We start from the raw sequence: 24018 nt of genomic DNA on the forward strand, positions 1-24018 counted from the left end.
CTGTACGCCATCTCTAGCTGACACTTTGCTGTCAGCTAGCTAGCTACTAGATAACTTAATCGCAACGCTAGATATGAACATTTTCAATGAATGTTCCATAATGTATTTAACTAATATTTGTTGTTTATTTATGCATTTGGTCTTGTCTATATGAGGTGAAATCTATTTAAATTCATGATGTCAGAATACACTGCTGTATTAATGCAATTAAGAACAAAATTGTTTACATGTTCTGTTGCAGGTTCAGCCAGATTAACTAATTAAAGAATTTATCCATAATCTTGAATGAATAAGCATATTTCTTTGACAAGAATGCACATAGTCACTCATTTACATCAAACACACGAACTCCAACAATTGCGTTGTTTTAAAGAAATCAACAGTAAACAATGAATAGATATGCCTTTTATACATAACATAAACATTTGACTAGAAGTAAATATTAAATGATTTATTAATTATTGCCACAAACCTGGTGACATCGAAGAGCACCATATTAACTATTATTAATACATGAGAGCACACAGATTCTTCTGCTTTTCCATAAAAGGAATTAGACCAGCACAAATAACATGTAAAACAGCATATTGTGATTTCAGGTGGGCTAGAGACGTAGTTGGCCATAGAATAAACATAAAATGGTGTGATGGTATGCTTCTGCAACCCTTTTATGTCGTGGTCACAAATATCAGGCCCTCCCATGTCCAGTCATACTCTGGTTCTTAGCGTGTGTCCCTCAACATCATTCCGTCTCAGCTGCAGCATTCAAATCATGGTCAGTGTGTGTCTGTGAATTACAACATTTAGGACGATGAGTGATCACAGCATTTCCACAAATTTGAGCCATACACAACATCACTTAAGCATTGAGGACAACATTTTGTTGACAACATTATGGTTTACACTAATGTCTACTACTGTATGTGTGAATGGTGACAGAATATTACCCTAGCTGTAGGTCCATTTGAGTGTGTGTGGTCACTTAGGCCTGCACATCAACCAGTTCTGGGAACATTCAATATTTGGGCTGCTTGCACTCAAAGTGCTGCTTGAATATCTTCAGGTTTGCGTCTATAAAAGGTCAAGTACAAAATGGAGGACCTTAATCTGTGGCTTAGATTGAATTCAAAGTTGACACAAATGATAAACTAAGCAATAACATGCAACAAACTACAACACATATGAAAGACTGTACCACACAGGCCAAGTTTCCCAAAAGCATCTTAAGGCTAAGTTCATTGTTGGAACCTTCGTATGAGTGTAACCGATGTGAAATGGCTAGTTAGTTAGCGGTGGTGCGCGCTAGTAGCATTTCAATCGGTGACGTCACTCGCTCTGAGACTTGAAGTAGGGTTTCCCCTTGCGTCGCAAGGGCCGTGGCTTTTGTGGCGCGATGGGTAATGATGCTTCGTGGGTGTCAGTTGTTGATGTGTGCAAGGGTCCCTGGTTCGAGCCCGGGTTGGGGCGAAGAGAGGGACGGAACCTACACTGTTGCATTGATGCTGTTGACCCGGATCATTGGTTGCCATTTCACATCGGACATTGACATGTAACCGATGTCAATGTCTTCCTGCAGTAACGTTTGTACACTGTTGACTCAAGAGAAGATGCTAATCAGCCCATCTCTTAAACCTTTCAAAAAGCCAGACCAAAATAATACAGCTAGCTAGGGTAGCTACAAGTCAAATAATACTTGAAGTACCCACCCCTTACCCACAGACACAAACAAACATCAAAAACACCTAGCTTCACCAGCTACATTAGCTAGATAGTTAACTAGCAAGCTAGACTGTTGGTTTATAAAAGCCGAGGAAAGCACATTTGTATAACTAATTTCTCATGCATTTAGATAACTACACATATAGACGGTGGGTATAATTTGTGGAACGTTCCAACAGAAATCTGTTCCAAAACTTTGTAAATAACAAGATTGCCAACAAACAACTTATTCAAGTTGTATAGTGGCTGCATAAGATAGTGTAGGGAGTGGGCTATTATATTATGTAAATACAGGCACATTTATTGATAAACATCAAAACGTCACGCCAGGGTAAGCCTACTCGAGACACACATATTATTTGAAGACGTTCTAAAATCCGCTATGGTAAAAATGAATGGGGAAAAAACGATTGGAACCATTTCCGTGTTTGACCGCTAGGTTTTGTGGGTATTGTGATTTATATTGAGGTACACTATAGGCTACTACTTCTGATACCTGTAAATCTGCCCTTAAAGATCACAGAAAATAAAAAAATATATACTTTCGTTTCACGCCCGTGGTATTTGACAGTTCCCCTCAATTCTTTGACGTTTACCCCGCCCCATCAATCCTAGGTTGTTTACAATATTGCCACAGGCCAGGAATGGTGAGGGGCTGACGGACTCTTTTGGAACATACCTCGTCAACTTGCTACTTTTACGATAGAGGTCGTCTCTGAAAAGTATTATTAGCGCACAGGGAAAGGTGCCACGCAAGAGCGGCCCCGCAACTCGACAGCAGCACGACCTTGGATTGGAAAAGTAAGCACCAAAGAAAAAAACGCCATCGCCACCCGAAAATAACAGTAGCGAGGCTCCCACTTCCTGGTAAGAATGCAGAAGTTTGCTAGCTAACGTTAGCTAGGTTCCAGTGTCCATACCATTGTCACATTTGAAAGTTAACTAACGTTAGTTAACAACTGTATCTAATTTTCGCGGTAATTTGCTAGCTAGCTTCGAGTGTCCATACCATTGTCACATGTGAAACTTGTTAACAAACTAAGCGAATTTACGGGATAATTTGTTCATATTCCACGGGAAGTTTAAGCAAACAAGATGAAAGCAATGCGACTTCACTTTTCATAGTACTTTAACTAACTCGCTGGCAATCCAGCTGTTTTAAAGTTTATTTGCACGTTAAAATAACGGTATGTACTGTCAACAGTTAGCTAGCTAGGTTGTCAGGTGTTGTATAATGATAGCTAATGTGCTACCTAGCTAATATAACGTTTGTCGTCAGTTTAGTGAATGCCAATATTTTTGCTTTTCAAAACTTTTGCCAGCGTGCCCTGAGTTTCAGTTCTCGTGTCTTGTCTGATGTCACAATGGAAATATGGAGTTATTTCAGAACAGTTATAATTCACAGATGGGTTGGCTGACAACAACACGAAAATGATGTGGCCGGAAGGTGTGCGTTGTTATGATTCTGAACATTGTCATGTCTAGATGGGATCCAGCATTTGTCAAATTTACCCAAAAAAGTTTTTAGCATTTTAGCTAATCCTAACCCTTTTCCTAACTTTAACATAATTCCTCTAATCTGCCATGTTTATTCTCTTTATCTGCTGCGTACGTTCTCCTAAACTTGCTACGAAAAGTCAATTATTACAAAAGCTTCTAGCCCTGACCTCTTAATGGTCAGATAATTAGCAATAATGATAAGAAGCTGCCTTGTGGGGAATCGTTGGCCAGGAACTGCCAGATGCATAAAAATAACCTGGAAGTAAAGCCGCACTGGGAGCCAAATTTTAAATGGAATACATGGATCAGGCTGGAAGAAAAATCTAATTAAAACACAATTTAAATGGGAAGGGCTGTGGTCACCATTCATGTAATACATTTAAATGTATACATCAGATAGTATTGGGGAGCTATTTCATAGTTTTTTCCTAATTCAATCCGATGCTTGGGTGTGATTTGTATGGACAGAGCAGACCATCTGATATGCTCTTAAATATTGTGATATGCAACCTGGAATAAAAATTTAAGAGGACCAGTGTTATATGGCGAGGAAAAAAAATCTGACATCTGTGCAGTTTGCAAGAGATGTTGTTTGGCTACATTGTATTGTTGTTTCGTCTCCAGAGTGTACTGGTTGTATTGTATCATTTTGCTTGACTGAGAACCACGGGTTTAGGGCTGTCCCCAACCCCCAAAAATGTTGGTCGACCGGAAGTGTTCTTTCAACTAGGAATTGGACGATATTAGCTAAAAATTCCAACATCGGTATTGGCCTGATGTCTAGTTTAACGCCAATGTGCAAAACCAATGTCAAAGCTGACGTGCATACCTATATAACGTAGATAGATGATGTAATGACGCCACAACAAATATAGCGCTACAGGTGCAACACAGCATTCCTAACCTCACCCACAATGTCTGCTGTGTGGATCAAGCAGTCATTTGAAAGAGTAAGACAATTTCAGCGAGACAACTCAAGATAATGGAATTCATTGCCCTTGACCATCAACCGTTTTCTGTCGTGGAAACTTGCCTAGAAGGAGGGTAGGGAAGGGATTCTATCATCAAATGTATTTCTTAGTTAGGTTGGCTGTATCACAACCGGCTGTGATTGGTTGCAATTTCAGTTTAATCCACCAGAAAAGAAAAAACAAATAATACGACAAAAAGTATTATTATTATGTATCACATCCGACCGTGATTGGGAGTCCAATAGGGCAGCGCACAATTGGCCCAGCGTTCTCTCCCTCTAAAAACAGAAATAAATGTTTTGGCCTTTACAAATATTATTTTGGCCTTTTATTCAGATTACAATTGCTCACTTTCGTTTTTTTGAAAAAGAAATAACCTCCAAAATATCGTTATATATTATGAAGTTGATGGCACAGTCATATAGCCCGGCACCTACATAAAGCTGAGTGACTGACTCATGGCTTTGGATCAAAATAAATAATTACCAACTTTCTTTCTGATAGTCTTTATAAAGAAATATTTTGATTATCCTGACCTGGACACCATGTACAGTATTATAATAGCATTCCTGATTGGCGCAGTGGTCTAAGACGCTGCGCTGCAGTGTAAAATGCGTTATTACAGATGCAGGTTCCCGGTGGCGGCCATTTAAATAAATATTTTTTGATATACTGTAGGCGTACCATGGGCGACATGAGTCTCACTAGTGTTGAGTAATGTGCTGTTAAAAGTGGTGTAGGTCTTATTTATTTAAAAAGCATATTTAAGTTAGAAGAAATAGGATTTGAAGCAATAGTCTACAACTATTTTAGCACAGTTTCACGCTGCTCTGAGACAAGCATGGGGACTGGTCTTGATAAATCAATGAGATTTTTAGTAGCCAATTTCAAAGCTGTAACAAAAATGTTGGTGTTTAGGTGACCTGCACATATACTTTTTTCTTATATTATTTGTACCTTTTCCAATAATTGATCATACTTTATGTAAAATATAAAGATTAATGTACTGATATAGGCACAAATAGGATGGCATACTTCATGGTCATTTTTTCTTCTTCATTCTAGCGGTCGTGCCTGCACGCCAGAGTCACACAGTAGCAACAAGACAATAGATTTCAGGCATTCACAAGTTACATTTTTAAATGCATCTTGTCTTATTTTACTTTTAAATTAACCTTGCTTTGTTATACATGTATTACATTTTAGTAAATTGGAACATTTCTCAGGTGGTCTTAAAGGGTACAGTAGCACAAACGCTCCCAGTGAATGTAAATGGCAATAAACAAATACTAACTTTGCATAATATTGTAGTTTATAGTGTATATTTATACCCCAAATCATTAATTTCCAAATATTAAACTAATATCTTGTTTGAAGTCTGATTTTAGTTTGAGAGAACAAAAGTCTAAGTCCGTATTGATCTCTGTGGATATGATTGGTCACCCCCTGTTATGAGTGCTAGGGTTCATGATGAGTAGTAATGATCGGTTTATTTTATTAACTTTAGAGGAGATTAATATAATGAATGAATTATAATGGTCAGTTTTGAATATTTAGGAAATTAATTAAAATAGATGATTTAAGAGGTGGGCTTATTTGGAACACCAAAAAGTCGAGACAAAATGAAAAAGATTAACAAATATTTCATAAAACTTTACATGAGATTAAACAAAATTCTGGACTGGGCTTAATGGATACCGAATGTACCCTACATTCGGTATCCATTAAGCCCAGTCCAGAATTTTGTTTAATCTCATGTAAAGTTTTATGAAATATTTGTTAATCTTTTTCATTTTGTCTCGACTTTTTTTCTTACAGAAATTAGGACAGTATATGTTAGAAATGTCTAAACTTAGATTTTGTTGGGCCTAATAGGTACACTAACGCTAGATAGTAGAAAGTTTGACAGTTCGCAAGGGAACACATGAATAGGTGCATGGACTTTCAGAATTGATTGGCGAGTTACTCATAGGTGGGCTGCGAGCTACTGGGTAGCTCGCAATCTACCTGTTGGAGACCCCTGGTCTAGACCCATATGGTAGAAGTTGAACTATGTAGCTAGGCCTTTTGTCCCACTCCCAGAACACTATATTGTGTCGTACTGGATTGAGAACAATGAGCTCACCTCACAGCTCACACAGCTGTTTTAACAGCCCAATGTCTCTCAGCTCTATTCCATCAGTAGGCCAGAATAGAATGCAACCAATGATTATCCAGGAGTGGCTGAGTGGTATCACATAATTCTATTGACCTTTATTATTACTCTCCCTTCTGTTTCGACATCCCCTCTCCGTCAAAGACAACAAACAGAGAAAGCATCACTCTCAGCAAGGTGATGGAGATCAGATCATTGTCTGATTCACTCAATTACACTATCAAGGATCTAGTCAAAAACCCGATGGCTGCTCAATCAATGGCAGCCAAAAGCTGCCTGCATCAGACAGGGCTGAGCATCAACAGGTTGTAAAATTTAGGCAGGGCCGCATGCCAGTAACCTTATTTTTGATTGCTGATGAGACGTGTTTTTTTTTTTGACAGCCGTTGGTGAAATGTCATGAATTGTTGCATTGTAAACCAGGTTATGCCTTTGTTGTTGCATAGGCTATAAATCTGTCTCGCATAGGCTTATCTCGTTTTGTCTCATGTTTGATATCGTAAAAGTTTCCGTCTTTAGAGTTATGTTCATAGATTAGGCCTATATGCCAGGGCCCTATAAAATCTGTTTTATTTTTTGCCTGATTCTGTTTAGTTTTTCCTTAAATTCTGCTTTCTCCAGGGGCCTTTTCCAGTTTTCACAATCAATCAGTCTTTTATTTTTGATTAAAAAAATAAAAAATAGAACATCCACAATGCTTAAATCACATCAGGAGACTACTTTTGACATCTGGGGAAAATATGGGATATTTTGGGTGTAGTTACACTTTTAGTGATGGTAGAGTTTGCAAAACAAATGCCCACGGAATTAATCAAAATAATCATGATATCATTTTGCCAGGTAAACATAGAGCCTCGTGAAATTATGCAATAGGGCATTTCCACAGAAACCGAATTATGCTTTGACTCAGTTTTTTCCACTTTAAAATGTATGCCAAACAAAAACCATTGATATTAAAGTTTAACAAACCATACAACTCTATGCACAAGGACTACTTTTAAAAATTTCCACAGGAAAAAAAGAGAAAAAAAAAAACTACTTTAGTGGAAGAACTTTGCAGGTGCAAACTTTGGTAACAAAATTACGGTAAAATCTCCCTCAGATTTTTATGCGACCACGTTTTCCAAAAACTCTGTTAAATATCTTCTCCGAAATTAAGATTCAAAGATGTCTGCAGAAAGAATGGGGTGTCAGCTATGACCACCTAACCACTAGGCTACCTTTTGGGGTGGCAGGTAGCCTAGTGGTTAGTGTTGGACTAGTAATGGAAAGGTTGCAAGATCGAATACCTGAGCTGACAAGGTAAAAATCTGTCATTCTGCCCCTGAACAAGGCAGTTAACCCACTGTTCCTAGGCCGTCATTGAAAATAAGAATTTGTTCTTAAACTGACTTGCCTAGTTAAATAAAGGTTTAAAAAAAAATAAAAAAAATACAGCCGAATAGGGTAGAGTTCAGTACAGTAAAGTAGAGAATACTTCAGTACAGTACAATATACTTGTTGTACTATTGTATTGAACTGTTCTCTACTTAAGTGATAATGCCAGTGAAGCCGGTGTCTGGAAGATATATTGGCACGGGTGTTGTTAGTCCCGAGACGAAGTCGAGGGCCGACAAACAGGGGCCAATATATACTCCAAACACTGGCTTCAAGGGCATTATCACTTTTATACAACAGGTTACCAACATATTCAAATAAAGATTGACATATTTTCTTTAAAAACCTTATTTTGATTAATTTATTCATACTATTTCATCCTTCCACAATATATAGTCTCGAAACAAATCTAGGGTTGCTACCCAAGCCGGCTGGTCGTTCATTCTATCGGTTCGATTGAACAAATGGGTCACGTTTCTGGCAGTCTTTTTGTTCTGTATCTATGGACGCAACTCAGTCGTTCGTTCTAAATGTTTTATTGCCATACTAGCCGGCAATGTTCTTATCCCTTGCCTGCTAGCTAGCCAACTACGGCTAACTGGCAGTCACGTCAGATTAACAACAAAGTATTTGCATTTGTTTAAGCTGATTTCTAGTGACATTTATTTGGATAAATCCATAACAATGAGCTAATGATGCACGATTTCACCTGTCATGGAGAATGTGCTCTCTCGTTAGGACACAGTCGTTCAGAGGAGCTATCCAACAACACAGCTAACACAATAACTTCAAACTGAAGCTGGAAAGACTGCAAACTAGCGGCACTTCATTTAGTTTTACCTGTTTTCTATTGATATTTCTTTGTATATATTTCGACTGGCTGAGAAACGTTGCCTGCCTGTCTGTGTCATCCCGACTCCAGCCTCGCTCATTACTGTGTGACAGCTGTAGATCGAATTTGAATATTGAAACTATGTTGTAAATGTCGGAGAGACAGACAGTAATGTTTATACAAATCTCCGCTGTTGAAAGCTAAATGTTAGTCTAAAAGAAATGTGAGATAATGTCTAGATTTCTATAGTGGAGATCAAGTTTATAAATTGCCTGGGTGGGCTGATGAGACAGTGGATTGCGCAGTCAGATCGAACAGAGTAAATAGGCATTTTAACGTCATAGATTTAGCCAGTGTTAACTTGTAAAATAGACAGTCTGGAATGCAGTTTCAACCAATCAGCATTCAGGATTTCACACACACATTGTAAAATGTGCTCTACTCACTGTGCTGTATTGTACTACTTACTGTGTTCTACTGTATTGTACTGTTCTACTGTATTGTACTATACTGTGCTCTACTCACTACATTGCTGTACTGTACTCGGGGCCTAAAATTAACACCCGCTACCTGCCAAATGCGGGTATATTTTGGCATTGGCGGGTAAGCATGTCTAATTCACCAGCCAAGTTGGCGGGTGGCCACACTCGGGGCTCTACAGTGAGAGCATTTCATAAAAATAGTCAATTGTCAAGTATAGGCACATGTGCGAGTTATTATTTATAGAAAAATAAATGCGTCAGTAGCGGTTTTTAAAGTATTTGTGCTTTTGTTTCATATCTGGTTATGCGCAAAGAAATCCTAATCCTAAAATTATAGCAATCCCACCAGAGCAGCAACACTGCCTGTCGGAGGGCCTGTGCGTGCTGTTAATGAAGTACGGAAATATTTGTTTTTAGAAGCATTGGCACAGGCATTAAAGTTGGTCTAATTTACTTGAAAGTCTACTGAAGTGAGACTTTGTCTTTGTGTTTCCTGGCTATTTACATTGTGTTGTTCTCAAGCTAGGTTGCTTTTCAATGTTAGCAAAGAGACATCATAGTCCTCTACTAGTGTAATTCTCACAGGCACACTGACTCAAGTGGCCTGTTACCAAGGTAACCTTAAAGGGGACCTGAACATTTATATCTTACCTGTGATATTTTGTTTAAAAGACTCCGGTCACAGAATATCAAATTAAGTTGAGTAATATCCCACGTTACTTCTTACTAGTAATACATTTCTTGTTTTAGAAACATTACTAAGCATGCTCGTCTGTTATGGCAACAACAAATTGTCTGGTAAAAAAATCTGAGTGGCTGTTAGATTTTTATCTACCTGCCACAGTGGATGGAATACGGTCACTGTACTATCCAAACTTGTGAAACATACAGTACCAGTTAAAAGTTACGACAGAACCCTACTCTTTTCAGGAGGTTTCTTTTATTTTTTACTATTTTCTACATTGTATAATAGAAGACATCAAAATGATGAAATAACACACATGGAATCATGTAGTGACCAAAAAAGTGTTATATTTTAGATTCTTCAAATTAGGCAGCCTATCACACTTTAAGGTATGACCCAGGTGCAGACAGTGTTGAAGAAACAAAAGTTTAAAGAATAAACAGGGGCAGGCAAATGACCGGTCAAGGCAGGCAGGGGTCAAAAGTCCAGAGAGGGTGTAAGGCACCGGAACAGCAGGCGGGCTCAGGGTCAGGTCAGGCGGAGGTCGGTAATCCAGAGTAGAGGCAAAGGTTCAGGACGGCAGGCAGGAAAGGTCAAAACCGGGAAACTAGAAAACAGGGACTATAGCAAAGACAGGAGCAAGGGAAAATGCTGGTAGGTTTGAACGAACAAAACGAACTGGCACAGACAGACAGACAACACAGGTGTAAGTACCCAGGGGATAATGGGGAAGATAGGCGACACCTGGTGGGGGGTGGAGACAAGCACAAGGACAGGTGAACCAGACAGGGCGTGACACACCCTTTGCCTTGATGACAGCTTAGCACACTCTTGGCATTCTCACAACCAGCTTCATGTGGTAGTCACCTGAAATGCATTTAAATGAACAGGTGTGCCATGTTAATTTGTGGAATTTATTTCCTTAATGTGTTTGAGCTTATCAGTTGTGTTGTGACAAGGTAGGGGGGGTGGTATACAGAAGATAGCCCTATTTGGTAAAATACCTAGTCCATATTATGGCAAGAACAGCTCAAATAAGCAAAGATAAATTACAGTGTTTAACACTTTTGGTTACTACATGATTCCATATGTTATTTCATATTTTGTCTTCCCTATTATTCTACAATGTAGAAAATAGTAAAAATAAAGAAGAACCCTTGAATGAGTAGGTGTGTCCAAACTTTTGACTGGTACTGTACATTTACATTGACTTCAGAATGTATTCACACTTTTACCCTTTTCCATATTTTGCTGTGTTACAGCTTAAATTTACAATGGATTCCATTGAGATTTTGTGTCACTAGCCTACACACTACCCCATCATGTCAAAGTGGAATTATGGTTTAAGAAATGTTTACAAATTAATTCAAAATGAAAAGCTGAAATGTCTTGAGTCAGGTATTCATCCCCTTTCTTATGGCAAGCCTAAAGTTCAGGAGTAGAAATGTGCTAAACAATTCACATAAGTTGCATGGATTCACTCTGTGTGCAATAATAGTGGTTAGAATGATTTTTGAATAACTACCTCATCTCTACCTCACACGTACAATTATCTGTAATGTCCTTCAGTCGAGCAGTGAATTTATAACACAGATTCACCTACAAAAACCAGGGAGGTTTTCCAATGCCTATCAAAGAAAGGCACCTACTAGTAAAATGTCTTCTACACTGCTGCATAAATGATGTAATATGCCTGGGAGATATGTATATTGTAGCTAAGAAAGTAATACTAAAGCGTATGTTGTGTAGTAAGCAGTTAGTAGCCCATGTGCCTCACCCTAATAATTTGGTCCCTTTCCCCCTCATAACTTGTACATCTCAATTGTCAGTAGAAACCAAATTTGTTTAGGCAAGTAAGCCGTATCCGCTTTGCTTTTCTAAAAAGGCAGCGAATGAGGCTGAATGAACTGTTTCGCTACCCGACAAGGTTCTGCTGATAGGCAGGTGTAGCAGTGGTAAGGATTCACTCCATGGCGCTGAAAAGAAAGCTCTGCTGTTGGGACAGCCGCTATAGTGCAAGTAATGTGTTTTATTTATTTTTTCTCACCTTTTATTTAACCAGGTAGGCCAGTTAAGAACAAGTTCTCATTTACAATTGTGACCTGGCCAAGATAAAGCAAAGCAGTGCGACACAAACAACAACAGAGTTACACATGGAATAAACAAACGTACATTCAATAACACAATAGAAAAAAAATGTGTCTGTGTGTGTGTGTGTGTGTGTGTATATATAATTATTGTTTAGTGTAGTGGCTTTGCTGGCATGCGTACAATTTTTTATTTTTAATCGTTTGCTTCATCAAGATTTACATGCTAAAATTGCCACTGGCGCTGTGAAATGTTATAAAACCACTTATCTATCACACGAATCTCTCTCTGTCATTCTGTCTGCTTGTGATCCTCTCCCCGCCTCTAACTGGGTCTCAAGTTACACAACCGGCTCATGGGGCTGCTTCAAACATCGGCGGCAAAAACAATTCTCTGTGATTGAGGTTGTGGCCATTTGTGATGAATTATAAAAGCAATTATCGGCTTACTTTCCAGTGAGAACTGCATGTTGTTAATCCTTTTCTAAATGTAATGAAATGATGGCTAAGATGACTGGGCACGAGTCAGCCTATCAATAGCCTATGTAGCCTTTCCTTTCTCTTTCTGACCGTTCGAGCTCAACTCGTTCCAAATTCTTCCAGTGACAGTTTTTCTGGGCTGCTTCAAATTAGTTTGTTTACACTGGAGTTTGTTTTTATAAAATGACTTGATTCCAACCAGCAAATGTCTTAGGAAATCATGCAATCATTGCACAATACAGGCTAATGCATAACATGGTGGTTTTGAAGATAATATTAACATTGCTGGAGTGTGAGCAGGAGCTGGATGAGATCTGGTGGGATGTCGGCAAATAAACCTGCGGGGAAATCTCGTGGGAGAGGGTAGGGTGGGCACGGTACCGAGAAATCTGTCCCGTGCAGACCCCTAAACCAAACCAACAGTCCTAGCGTGCCATTATGACCCTCAAATTTAACAATGCCAATATTGTTTTCAATTCGACTTTTGCTTTCAAAAGCAGTACAAATTACCATTGAAATCTGCAGTGCAAATAACATGCAATCATAGGGAACTAATGCACACTCTAGAATGCTTTTCAAGACAGCTATTCAACAATGCCATGGTATAAAATACTGTATTATATCACACATAGAACTAGGTGGGCTATATGATCAAAAAAATAAAAAAAAATAAGTGTGACATAGTGTGATACCCTTCAGCGTGATGTAAAGAGCTGAAATTGTGTGGTTATGGCTCAGGCTAACCCAGGAATACTCCAACCGCTGCTCAGACTTCACACAGTTTCGCAAGTCAGTAATTTTCTGTTTACACATCTTTTTGTAGTCAGTTTTCCTTCAGAGCACAGCAGACCTTGATGAGAAAGGGATCAATGTTTTAGAAATTGAACACTTTCATATCAAACTAGGAGCCGGGATGCATCCTCTAAGGATATTTGAATCTGTGAACATCAGTGACCCTCAGAAGATGGAGAGAAATTATTGTCAAGCCTGTTCCTCAGATAGGAGAAATATTGACAGCCCAGTTGTTTGACGGGATAAAAACAGCCTACTTTTAGCACCCCACCAAATACCATGATAAGACAGTAGAGCACTTTTAGAGGCCAATTTTGCCACAAAATAAAGTTGGTCAATTTATTAAGATAACATACAGTTCAGCAAAAACATCATAAATGTTCTACCTATAGCCTATGCGTAGTATGTATCATTTCTGTGGAGGCGGAGAGGGACTCTTTGACATCATGCAAAAGGCAGAACTTAATGTAGCTTAAACAGCCTCAGGAGGCTTCCTAAGTCGACCGTGCATTGAGATAGGGAGAAAAAAAAACTAACCAAAAAATTCTTGTAAAATCCCCAGGGGCATGATGACTGTAAAAAGTGGTCAGATGACAAATGTCTCATCCCATCTTTAATACGATACTGGAACCTCGCTGCTCGGCTACAACAGGAGACTGTCACAGCAGAACAAGATTTGGTAAATTCCAATGTGCCGAATAACCAAGGCATTTGAACAATAGAAAGGGACCTAGTCATTTGTACAACTCAAAGCATTCAACTGAAATGTGTCTTCTGCATTTAACCCAACTCCTCTGAATCAGAGAGGTGTGGAGGGCTGCCTTAATCGACATCCATGTCTTCGGCGGCTGGGGGACAGTGGGCTAACTGCCTTGCTCTGGGGCAGAACGACAGATTTTTACCTTGTCAGCTCTGGGATTTGATCCAGCAACCTTTCGGTTACTGGTCTAACCTCCTACCCGCCAGGCTACTTGCCGCCCCTAGAGGTGGAAGCAGCACTGATTCACGGAAATCTCTACAAATATGACTGCACTGTAGCCATTTCAAAACCTCTTTCAATCGAACATTATAATTTCACAGATAAAACAAATATATAATATTAGGGGGAGCACGTGGACGTAATCACAGAATACCGACATTTAAAATGGAATTCAACAATATTCAAAAATGTATTAAGCATACTAGGGAATAAACCAAATGGATTGAATTTGCCCAAATGTATCATAAGACATTAACAGAATGTAGGGCTGTCTCCCCCCCCCCCCCCCCAAAAAAAATAAATAATAATTTCTTGGTCGACTGAGTCGTCTGTTCTTTCGACCAATTGATTAGTCTTCATTTTAAAAAGTGTATTTTTATATATTAAATAAATGCAACAATTTCAACGCCTTTTCTGAGTTACAGTTCATATAAAGAAATCAGTCAATTGAAATAAATTATTTACTCCCTAATCTATGGATTTCATATGACTGGGCAGGGGCGCAGCCATGGGTGGACCTGGGAGGGCATAGGCCCACCCACTCAAAATGAGTTTTTCCCCACAAAAGGCCTTAATTGCAGACAGAAATACCATCAGCTGTCTGGGTTGCTGGTCTCAGACGATCCCGCAGGCAAGGAAGCCGGATGTGGAGGTCCTGGGCTGGCGTGGTAACACGCATTCTGTTGTTCTGATGCCGGTTGGAGGTCAAATTCTCTAAAACAACATTGGAGGGGGCTTATGGTAGAGAAATTATCTGGCAACAGCTCTGGTAAACATTTGTGCAGTCGGCATGCCAACTGCACGCTACCTCAACTTGAGACATCTGTGGCATTGTGTTGTGTGACAAAACTGCACATTTTAGTGGCCTTTTTATTGTCCCCAGCACAAAGGTGTAATGATCATGCTGTTTAATCGACTTCTTGATATGCCACACCTGTCAGGTGGATGGATTATCTTGGCAAAGGAGAAATGCTCACTAACAGGGATGTAAAGAAATGTGTGCACAAAATTGGAGCGAAATAAGCTTTTTGCGTGTATGGAACATTTCTGGGATCTTTCATGAAACATGGGACTAACACTTTACATGTTGCTTTTATTTTTGTTCAGTATACAGTACCAGTCACCTACTCATTCAAGGGTTTTTCTTTGTTTTTCTTATTTTCTACGTTGTAGAATATTAGTGAAGACATCAACTATGAAATAACACATATCGAATCATGTAGTAACCAAAAAAGTGTTAAACAAATCTAAATAGATTTTAGATGTTAGATTCTTCAAAGCCACCCTTTGCTTTGATGACAGCTTTGGATACTCTTGGCATTCTCTCAACCAGCTTCATGAGGAATGGTTTTCCAACAGCCTTGAAGGAGTTCCCACATATGCTGAGCACTTGATGGCTGCTTTTCCTTCACTCTGCGGTCCGACTCATCCCAAACCATCTCAATGGGGTTGAGGTCCGGAGATTGTGGAGGTCATTTGATGCAGCACTCCATCACTCTCCTTCTTGGCCAAATAGCCCTTAACAGCTTGGAGGTGTGTTGGGTCATTGTCCTGTTGAAAAACAAATGATGGTCCCACCAAGAGCAAACCAGATAGGATGGGGTGTATCGCTGCAGAATGCTGTTGTAGCCATGCTGGTTATGTGTGCCTTGAATTCTAAATAAATCAGACGGTGTCACCAGAAAAGCACCATCACACCTCCTCCATGCCTCATGGTGGGAACCACACATGCGGAGATCATCCCTTCACCTACTCTGCGTCTCATAAAGACACGGTGGTTGGAACCAGAAATCTAACATTTGGACTCATCAGACCAAAGGACAGATTTCCACCGGTCTAATGTCCATTGCTCGTGTTTCTTGGCCCAAGCAAGTGTCTTCTTATTGGCGTCCTTTAGTAGTGGGTTCTTTGCAGCAAATCGACCATGAAGGCCTGACTCACACAATCTCCTCTGAACAGTTGATTTTGAGATATGTCTGTTACTTGAACTCTGAAGCATTTATTTGGGCTTCAATTTCTGAGGCTGGTAGCTCTAATGAAGTTATCCTCTGCAGCAGAGGGAACTTCATTCATGTGGCGGTCCTCATGAGAGCTAGTTTCATCATAGCGCTTGATGGTTTTTGTGACTGCACTTTTGTGACTGAAACTTTCAAAGTTCTTGAGATGTTCCATATTGACTGACCTTCACGTCTTAATGATGGACTGTCCTTTCTTTTTGCTTATTTGAGCTGTCCTTGCCATAATATGGACTTGGTCTTTTACCAATTAGGGCTATCTTCTGTAAACCACCCCCCCTACCTTGTCACAACACAACTGATTGGCCCACAAATGAACTTTTAACAAGGCACACCTGTTTATTGAAATGCATTCCAGGTGACTACGTCATGAAGCTGGTTGAGAGAATGCCAAGAATGTGCAAAGCTGTCATCAAGGCAAAGGGTGGCTACTTTGAAGAATCTCATTTATAAAATATATTTTGATCTAACACTTTTTTTGTTTACTACATAATTCCATATGTGTTATTTCATAGTGTTGATGTATTCACTATTATTCTACAATGTAGATAATAGTAAAAATAAAGTAAAGCCCTGGAATGAGTAGATGTGTCAACTTTTGACCGGTACTGTATATACACATCCTAATGTGTTTTTAATAAAATCAGTTATATACTTGTCTGGTACTGTTTGTTGAAATAAGACACACATTACTCAAGAGGGAGCCAGAGATCAAGATGGCCGTCCTCCTTCTGCTCCTGCTGGCTTTCACAGATTCCACCATTACTCTCCTGAAGTTCCCGGTAATAGACAACACGAGGAGCCGGCGACCTTTCTCATGAGGAAATGGCTATTTATCTTAGTTTTATACCGATCTGCGTGCCAGTTATTGTTTTCATGTGCACATTTTTGTGGAACAGTTTCATTTCATTTATAATAACGCCTTTGTATCTCAATCATTGTCATGTGGTTAATCAAAGTTTTTTGCCATTTTGCCATTGCCAACTATGTAAAAATAGCCTACATAAAGCCAACAAATAAAAACATTACAGCCTGCAGGTAGAAAATATCCTCATAAAAACTCAAAATAAATTCCTATAAGTTACATTGGCTACGCATGGCCTGTCTGCAACTACGCTTGCGCTAGCAAACTTGCAATATTGTACAAATTATTTTTGGGCCCTCAGTTTCCATTGCCAGTGAGCTCAGGACAGACACAGCTGTAGGCTATTTTGCGCAAGGAATAAGAGCTCATCAGGTAGACCTATTCTTTTATGTTTCCTTTCAATCAGAGCATGTCATTTTTCCCTTTCAGGCTGAGTGGTTATCGTAAGGGAGAGAGCTGGAAAGATTTTTCAAATTCATTGAGGAACTATTGTCATTCTCAATTGATGTAAAACACTCGTTTGCTTGCTGTTTGAAGAAAATATTACTTTGAGAAGCTCCACAGCTCGTTAGTGGTGGTGCGTAAAGCCAATCAGAAATACTATCAGATCCCTAAATGGGCACATTTTATATGCCGACATTTGCGCACAGGCCAGGTAGCCTATAGGCCTACTTCTATGCGTAGTCAGGTGTGCGTTCTTACTCAACATTGACAGAAGCCCTCCAAACAAAAGACAATGACTAAATTGACAAAACTCGTACATTTTTTTATGAAATAAACCAAAACTTGTTTCTCACAAGTGTAGCATAGGCTTTCGGCTCTGCAAACAATGTGTCCACTCTGACAATTAGGATGATAAGACTGGAATAATAAAATATTGAATGCATTAACATAAATTATCAGAACCAAACAAATATTGTAGATTTAGAAATTATATGAATTAACAGTAAATGTAGGCTTTTTTTCTGGTGATATGTAATGTGGAATTGATAGACACTAACAATCAAGGCAAACATTTCACACAATGAATTTATGAAACAATGAATGTGCACAAATTGGCGGGAGAGAGTGCATTTTGGAGAGAGATGTGCAGTTTAGCCACTCCCCTTCTTCCTGGACTGTGCCTCTGCAAGGGATTAGTCTCAGCCTCCGCAATGGATATGTTCACTAAGATAGGTTTCACGTGTGGCATATATATATATATATATATATATATATATATATACTAAACAAAAATATAAACGCAACATGCAAGAATTGCAGCGATTTTACTGAGTTACAGTTCATATAAGGAAATAAGACCTTATATGGGAGGCCCACTGGGGAGACTGGCCAAGCCAGTCAGGAATGAGTTTTTCCTCACAAATGTACTTTATTACAGACAGAAATACTAATCAGTTTCATCAGCTGTCCGGGTGGCTGGTATCAGGACATCCCGCAGGTGAAGAAGCCAGATATGGAGGTCCTGGGCTGGCGTGGTTACACGTGGTCTGCGGTTGTAAGGCCAGTTGGATGTACTGCCAAATTCAACGAATCCAACCGGCTTATGGTAGAACAATTAACATTAAATTCTCTGGCAACAGCTCAAGTGGACATTCCTGCAGTCAGCATGCCAATTGCATGCTCCCTCAACTTGAGACATCTGTGACATTGTGTTGTTTGACAAAACTGTACATTTTAGAAAGGCCTTTTATAGTCCACAGTACAAGGTGCACCTGTGTAATGATCATACTGTTTAATCAGCTTCTTGATATGCCAAATTTGTGGCAACAGTTTGGGGAAAGCCCCTTTCCCGTTTCAGCATGACAATGCCCCCATGCACAAAGCGAGGTCCATATAGAAATGGTTTGTTGAGATCGGTGTGAAAGACCTTGACTGGCCTGCACAGAGCCTTGACCCCATCGAGCCCCATCGAACACCTTTGGGATGAATTGGAACGCCGACTGTGGGCCTAATCGTCCAACACCCGACCTCACAAATGCTCTTGTGGCTGAATGGAAGCAAGTCCCCGACTCTGTTCCACCTCCTAGTGGAAAGCCTTTCCAGAAGAGTGGAGGCTGTTATAGCAGCATAGGGGGGACCAAATCCATATTAATACCCATGATTTTGGAATGAAATGTTCGACAAGCAAGTGTCCACATACTTTTGGTCATGTAGTGTATATCTGGCCTTGTGTTTTTAGATTATTAACCTGCTGAATGGTGAATTTGTCTCCCAGTGTCTGTTGGAAAGAAAACAACTGGGTTTTCCCTCTAGGATTTTGCCTGTGCTTCGCTCCATTCAATTGATTTAGATTTTTTTTCAATTTATTTAGATTTTTAAATACTCCTTAGTCCTTGCAGATGACAAGCATACCCATAACATGATACAGCCACCACAATGCTTGAAAATATGAAGAGTGGAATTCAGTGATGGTGAAATCCCTGTGCAGTTTCCTTCCTCTCCGACAACTGACTTAGGAAGGACACGTGTATTTTTGTTTCCAAAGGGTAATTAATAACTTCACTATGCTCAAAGGGATATTCATTGTCTGCTTTTGTATTTTAAGACCCTGAATGATGGGTCACCACTGCACAGCCCATTTTAGACAGCATACAAACATGAAATAATTTGCCGAAGTAAAATAATATTTTCATCCCGAATTTGTCTTTCTGACCGCCGCCAACAGCATGAACCATTCCGACCGTGCCACACACTTCTCTGATGGGCGACGCGGGAGTCCCGCAGTAATACAGGGCTCTAGTTTGGTTAGCTAAACTAGCAAATCTGTTTTTTTGTGTAACCGATGTGAAATGGCTAGTTAGTTAGCGGTGGTGCGCGCAAATAGCGTTTCAATCAGTGACGTCACTCGCTCTGAGACCTGAAGTAGGGTTTCCCCGCGGCTTTTGTGGCGCGATGGGTAACGATGCTTCGTGGGTGTCATTTGTTGATGTGTGCAAGGGTCCCCGTTTCGAGCCCAGGTTGGGGCGAAGAGAGGGACGGAACCTACACTGTTAGATTTTGTTACCACGGCAACTACTGTATTGATCTAGTAAACTTGCTAACTACTTCAGTGGATGTTGAACACATTTCTAATGGCAAATGTGTTAAATTATAACCATGGTATAAAATGGATAATCAACTCGGGGCTCTATGCGTTCTCTGGAAAATAATGCAACTTCGTGGATGTTCAGTTCTACTCCGCTAGCGCATCGTGGAACACACCTTCCACTTCGTTCATTATTTCAAGCGAACGCATAACCCCTCGTTGATTATCCCTTACTAAATAGATACTGCTGTTTTAGCCTCATACTGTATGATTACCAATATTGCCCTAGAGTAGGCCTAATTAGGCTTTAATTAATAAAATGTTTGACAATTAAAAAATGTTATATTAATTAAGATATAATAATGAAGACATGATAGCAGAATAGGGGTTTCCTGATTTATCAAGAACTTCTGGTCTTCTGACATGACCCCCCCCCCCCCCCAAAAAAAAAAAAATAAAAAATCTAAAAATAAATAAATATCCTGGACCGCTGTCTAAACCATACCTTTCCGTTTAGACAGGAAAGTAATAGGGAAGAGCACCTATGACTAATGAATTTAGATAGACCCAACAGAATTTCTTTATGCTTAAGCCCATATGATTTTAATTATTTAATCTCTTTCTGTATCATTTTTATTTTATTGCTTAGACACGTGCGAGCCAGGCATAGCTGGGGTGGCAGGTAGCATAGTGATTAGAGCGTTGGGCCAGTGACCGGAAGTTTGCTGCATTGAATTCCCAAGCTGACAAGGTAAAAATCTGTCGTTCTGCCCCTGAACAAGGCATTCAACCCACTGTTCCCTGGTGGGCCGTCATTGTAAATAAGAAATTGTCCTTAACTGACTTGCCTAGTTAAATAAAGGTATATATGCAGTTAAGATAACAGACAGCATCAGAGCTATGCCATGCTCACCAGGCTGCCCTAGAACATTCACAGTATGGACTACAGGCTTTTTAATAAATATGTATGTATGTATATTTATTAAAAATATATATATATACATACATATTTATTAAAAATATATATATATACATACATATTTATTAAAAAGCCTGTAGTCCATACTGTGAATGTTCTAGGGCAGCCTGGTGAGCATGGCATAGCTCTGATGCTGTCTGTTATCTTAACTGCAGCTCAAGCCGTGTTTGTGGCAGATTGTGAACTGTGCACGAACAGATCGCTCAAAAGCACAAAGTGCCTTTATTGGATGTTGTGTAGGCTAGTCCCCTTCCCTCTACATCTCTTTTGATTATCCCTACACACAGACTACAACTACCCCAGGATACAGATTCACTTTCATGGAGTAATTACAAGATGTTATGAGCCACTGTAAATAGTGACGCAGTGACAGCGGCAGTATGCATTTGTCAGCATGAGACGAGACAAACGCAGAAGGAATTTGTACTTGGAATTGCAAAAAAAAATAAAAAGAGGGCAGAGCATCATTCCAAACGGAGGCGTGTTTACTGTGGTGTTATTGTCAGCTAGGGAGGGACTCTAACTCCATTTGTAACCCAACTCGGAGCAGCCTTCTCTGAGCTCTCAGGTCCTGGGTTTGGCCTGGGGGTCTGGAGCTCTTGTCAAGGCCGAGAGGCATGGAGAGAGGATCCATAGAACCCTACTCTCCTGCCCGGCTGCCCCTGAACACCTTGGGGATCTCCTCTAGCCATGGCCCCATCTCTCTGGGTCTCTGTCAGTGGCAGAGAGGTAGATGTATATCTTTCTTTTTTTACGCACGTCCAACTTGACACAGGAGCTAGAAAAAAATTAAGTAATATCTACTCTCTGTTGGCTTCTCCCACAAGTGTTTGATACGCAAACAACATTTTGACCATCATGCTATATCAGACGAAACGTTGTTTAGGTATCACATTTAGGCAAAGCTTTTATTAAAGATGCCTTGTGGGATCAAACAGCAAACGGTGAGCACCTGGTCCTGGACATTACTCATATGTTTTTCTCCAGTGTGAGAGAAGATGCTTAGGCAGCCATTTCCTTCCTTGCAGTAGGCTAGGAGCTGCCGGTTGCAGCAGGCAGAAGGGAGGCTGGGCTTTAGAAGCAGCCATGAGGTTCAGGAGCTGGGGCTGGCTCTGGCTCCTTCAGAAGTCCTGCCAAGCTGCGGCCGGGAGACTGAAGACCTCTGCCAGTGTGCTGCGGTCGTGGGCCAGCGAATAAAAATATTTTACAGATGTCTGAAGCCAGGCCCGGGAGCCAGCGGGGTATTTAGCTGTTGTTGAAGGTCTCAGGGTGTATGTGTATGTGTGAGAGAGAAAGGGGGTGTGTGTGTGTGTGTTTGAGAAAGGGTTGTGTGCTTGTATGTGTGTGTGTGTGTGTGTTAGTTTATTAAAGTGAAAGGTGGGGTTACAGCGAACAGGAGCTGACATTGGTCAGTACTCAGGAGCGTTTGGAGCGCTAGTTGGGGGTGAGTTTGGGGGCTGAGGAGGAGAAAGTGTGGTGTTGGAGAATAGCCTGGCTATGCCATCATACTGTGCTGGTGGGGTTGGAGTACAGTAGTGCCTCAGTCTGGTTCATGCCACCATACTGTGTTAGCTCAGCTGGGCTAACAGTAAATGCATTTTAAGTGGCGCAGTAGCAGGCAAGCGGCACGCGGCAGCAGGCTGTAAACAGGAGCGCGCCTCAGCCCAGCCGAGTCTTATTGAAGCCTGTGCACCAGGGCCCTCGGAAGTCTCAAACACACCGCTTCGCTCCACGACACAGCCCAACGCAACGCAGTGCAGCTCATGTCTCAAAGTTAGGGTTTCGTCAGAAGAAGGCAGGTGGCAGGGGCTGGCGGTGTCGCGATAGGAAAAGCATCCCCTGATTAAAGAAGTTGCCTGTCTTTGAATGGGAGGTCTGGTGTAGCGGCGCGGCCGGTGTCTCCAACGTGGCTCCGGGTCAAACAGTTGCCACGGAACTCCTGGAATTTGCTTTTTTAAGCTTTTTCATGTTCAAATCGTAATACACACACCAGTCAAAAGTTTGTGTGTGCGTGTGCATAATACACACACTCCCTACCGGTCAAAAGTTTTAGAACACCTACTCATTCAAGGGTTTTTCTTTATTTTTTACTATTTTCTACATTGTGTCTCCACTATTATTCTACAAACTAGGAGGGAGGGAGGGAGGGAGGGAGGGAAGGCCTAGTTGGTATCAGGACTGCTGGCACCTTCTCTATTGTGGAGAGAATCTCCCCCTCTCCCTCTGCCTTCCCTTCTCCCCCGCTCTCTCCCTCCCCATCTCCCTCCATTTATCCCCTTTCCATCTCTCGCCTTAGGTCATTTCTATGTAAAATGTCCCATGAGCACCAACATTGGAAGTTCATAGCATGTCAAATTGGCTGTCGAATTAAAGCGAAGAGATAATTATTATTATTTTTTTATAATAAATAAAGGCATGTATATATTTTTCAACCATTTTCCATCCTAAAAATTTGGAATAAGCAAAGGCTTTGATTTCTTGTCAAACAGATGGAAAACGGGTCTTAAAAAACATCTACCAGAAAAAGTCTTAAGGTATTAGAAAAGCTTCAAAACATAATAATGTTGAAGTAAAGACCCCTGCCAACTAATATCAACACTTATTTTTAGCTTATGAGAATATTTTCTGCCTTCTGTAAGTTTAAGAAACATTGCCTTGTGCCTTTTAATTCCAGGACCAAAAACCACATACTATATCTTTAAGATATTTTCCAATTTCTCTCCCTCATGAAGTTCACAGAAGTAACAATTAAAGGTTGACCTATTAATTGGTTATAGTGTTTTTACTGATATATATTTTTTTAATGAATTACTCATTTTGTTTATAAATTATTAATTGGTAATAGAATTTCAGAAAAATCTGTAACGGAATTTATGCAATTGAATTTGCTACAATGGGAAATCATAGCAGTCACAAACCACAGTTTGGTCACCTGCTACTATCCTCACTACCACTGGCATACTGTTATGTTCAGCTCATAACTGCTTTCTTTATCTTTCTGTTGTCTTGGTCAAAGCAAGTCTGGACAACCTGTCCGGTCAGTCGGCCGGTCTGTCTGTCTCCAATTAATGT

General features: G+C 40.2%; 1 protein-coding gene and 1 long non-coding RNA gene across 6 annotated transcripts in view; one reads left to right on the forward strand and one right to left on the reverse strand.

The window, feature by feature from the left end:
* Positions 1–392: 392 nt before the first annotated feature.
* Positions 393–2579, reverse strand: LOC106583980 (uncharacterized). Its single transcript, XR_001323663.3, has 3 exons — positions 2399–2579; positions 948–1071; positions 393–787 (listed from the first exon to the last, which is right to left on the reverse strand). It is a non-coding gene; the product is annotated as an uncharacterized LOC106583980 (long non-coding RNA).
* Positions 2322–24018, forward strand: part of nek7 (NIMA related kinase 7) — a 140092-nt gene continuing 118395 nt past the window's right edge. For 3 of the 5 annotated variants that reach the window (XM_014168702.3, XM_045705878.2, XM_014168704.3), the window contains exon 1: positions 2322–2586. The gene's annotated coding sequence lies outside the window, so the exon portion shown is untranslated. 5 annotated transcript variants of the gene reach the window in all.

The sequence above is a fragment of the Salmo salar genome, chromosome 23, assembly GCF_965601325.2.
Source record: "Salmo salar chromosome 23, fSalSal1, whole genome shotgun sequence".
In the NCBI taxonomy this organism is placed as follows: domain Eukaryota; kingdom Metazoa; phylum Chordata; class Actinopteri; order Salmoniformes; family Salmonidae; genus Salmo; species Salmo salar.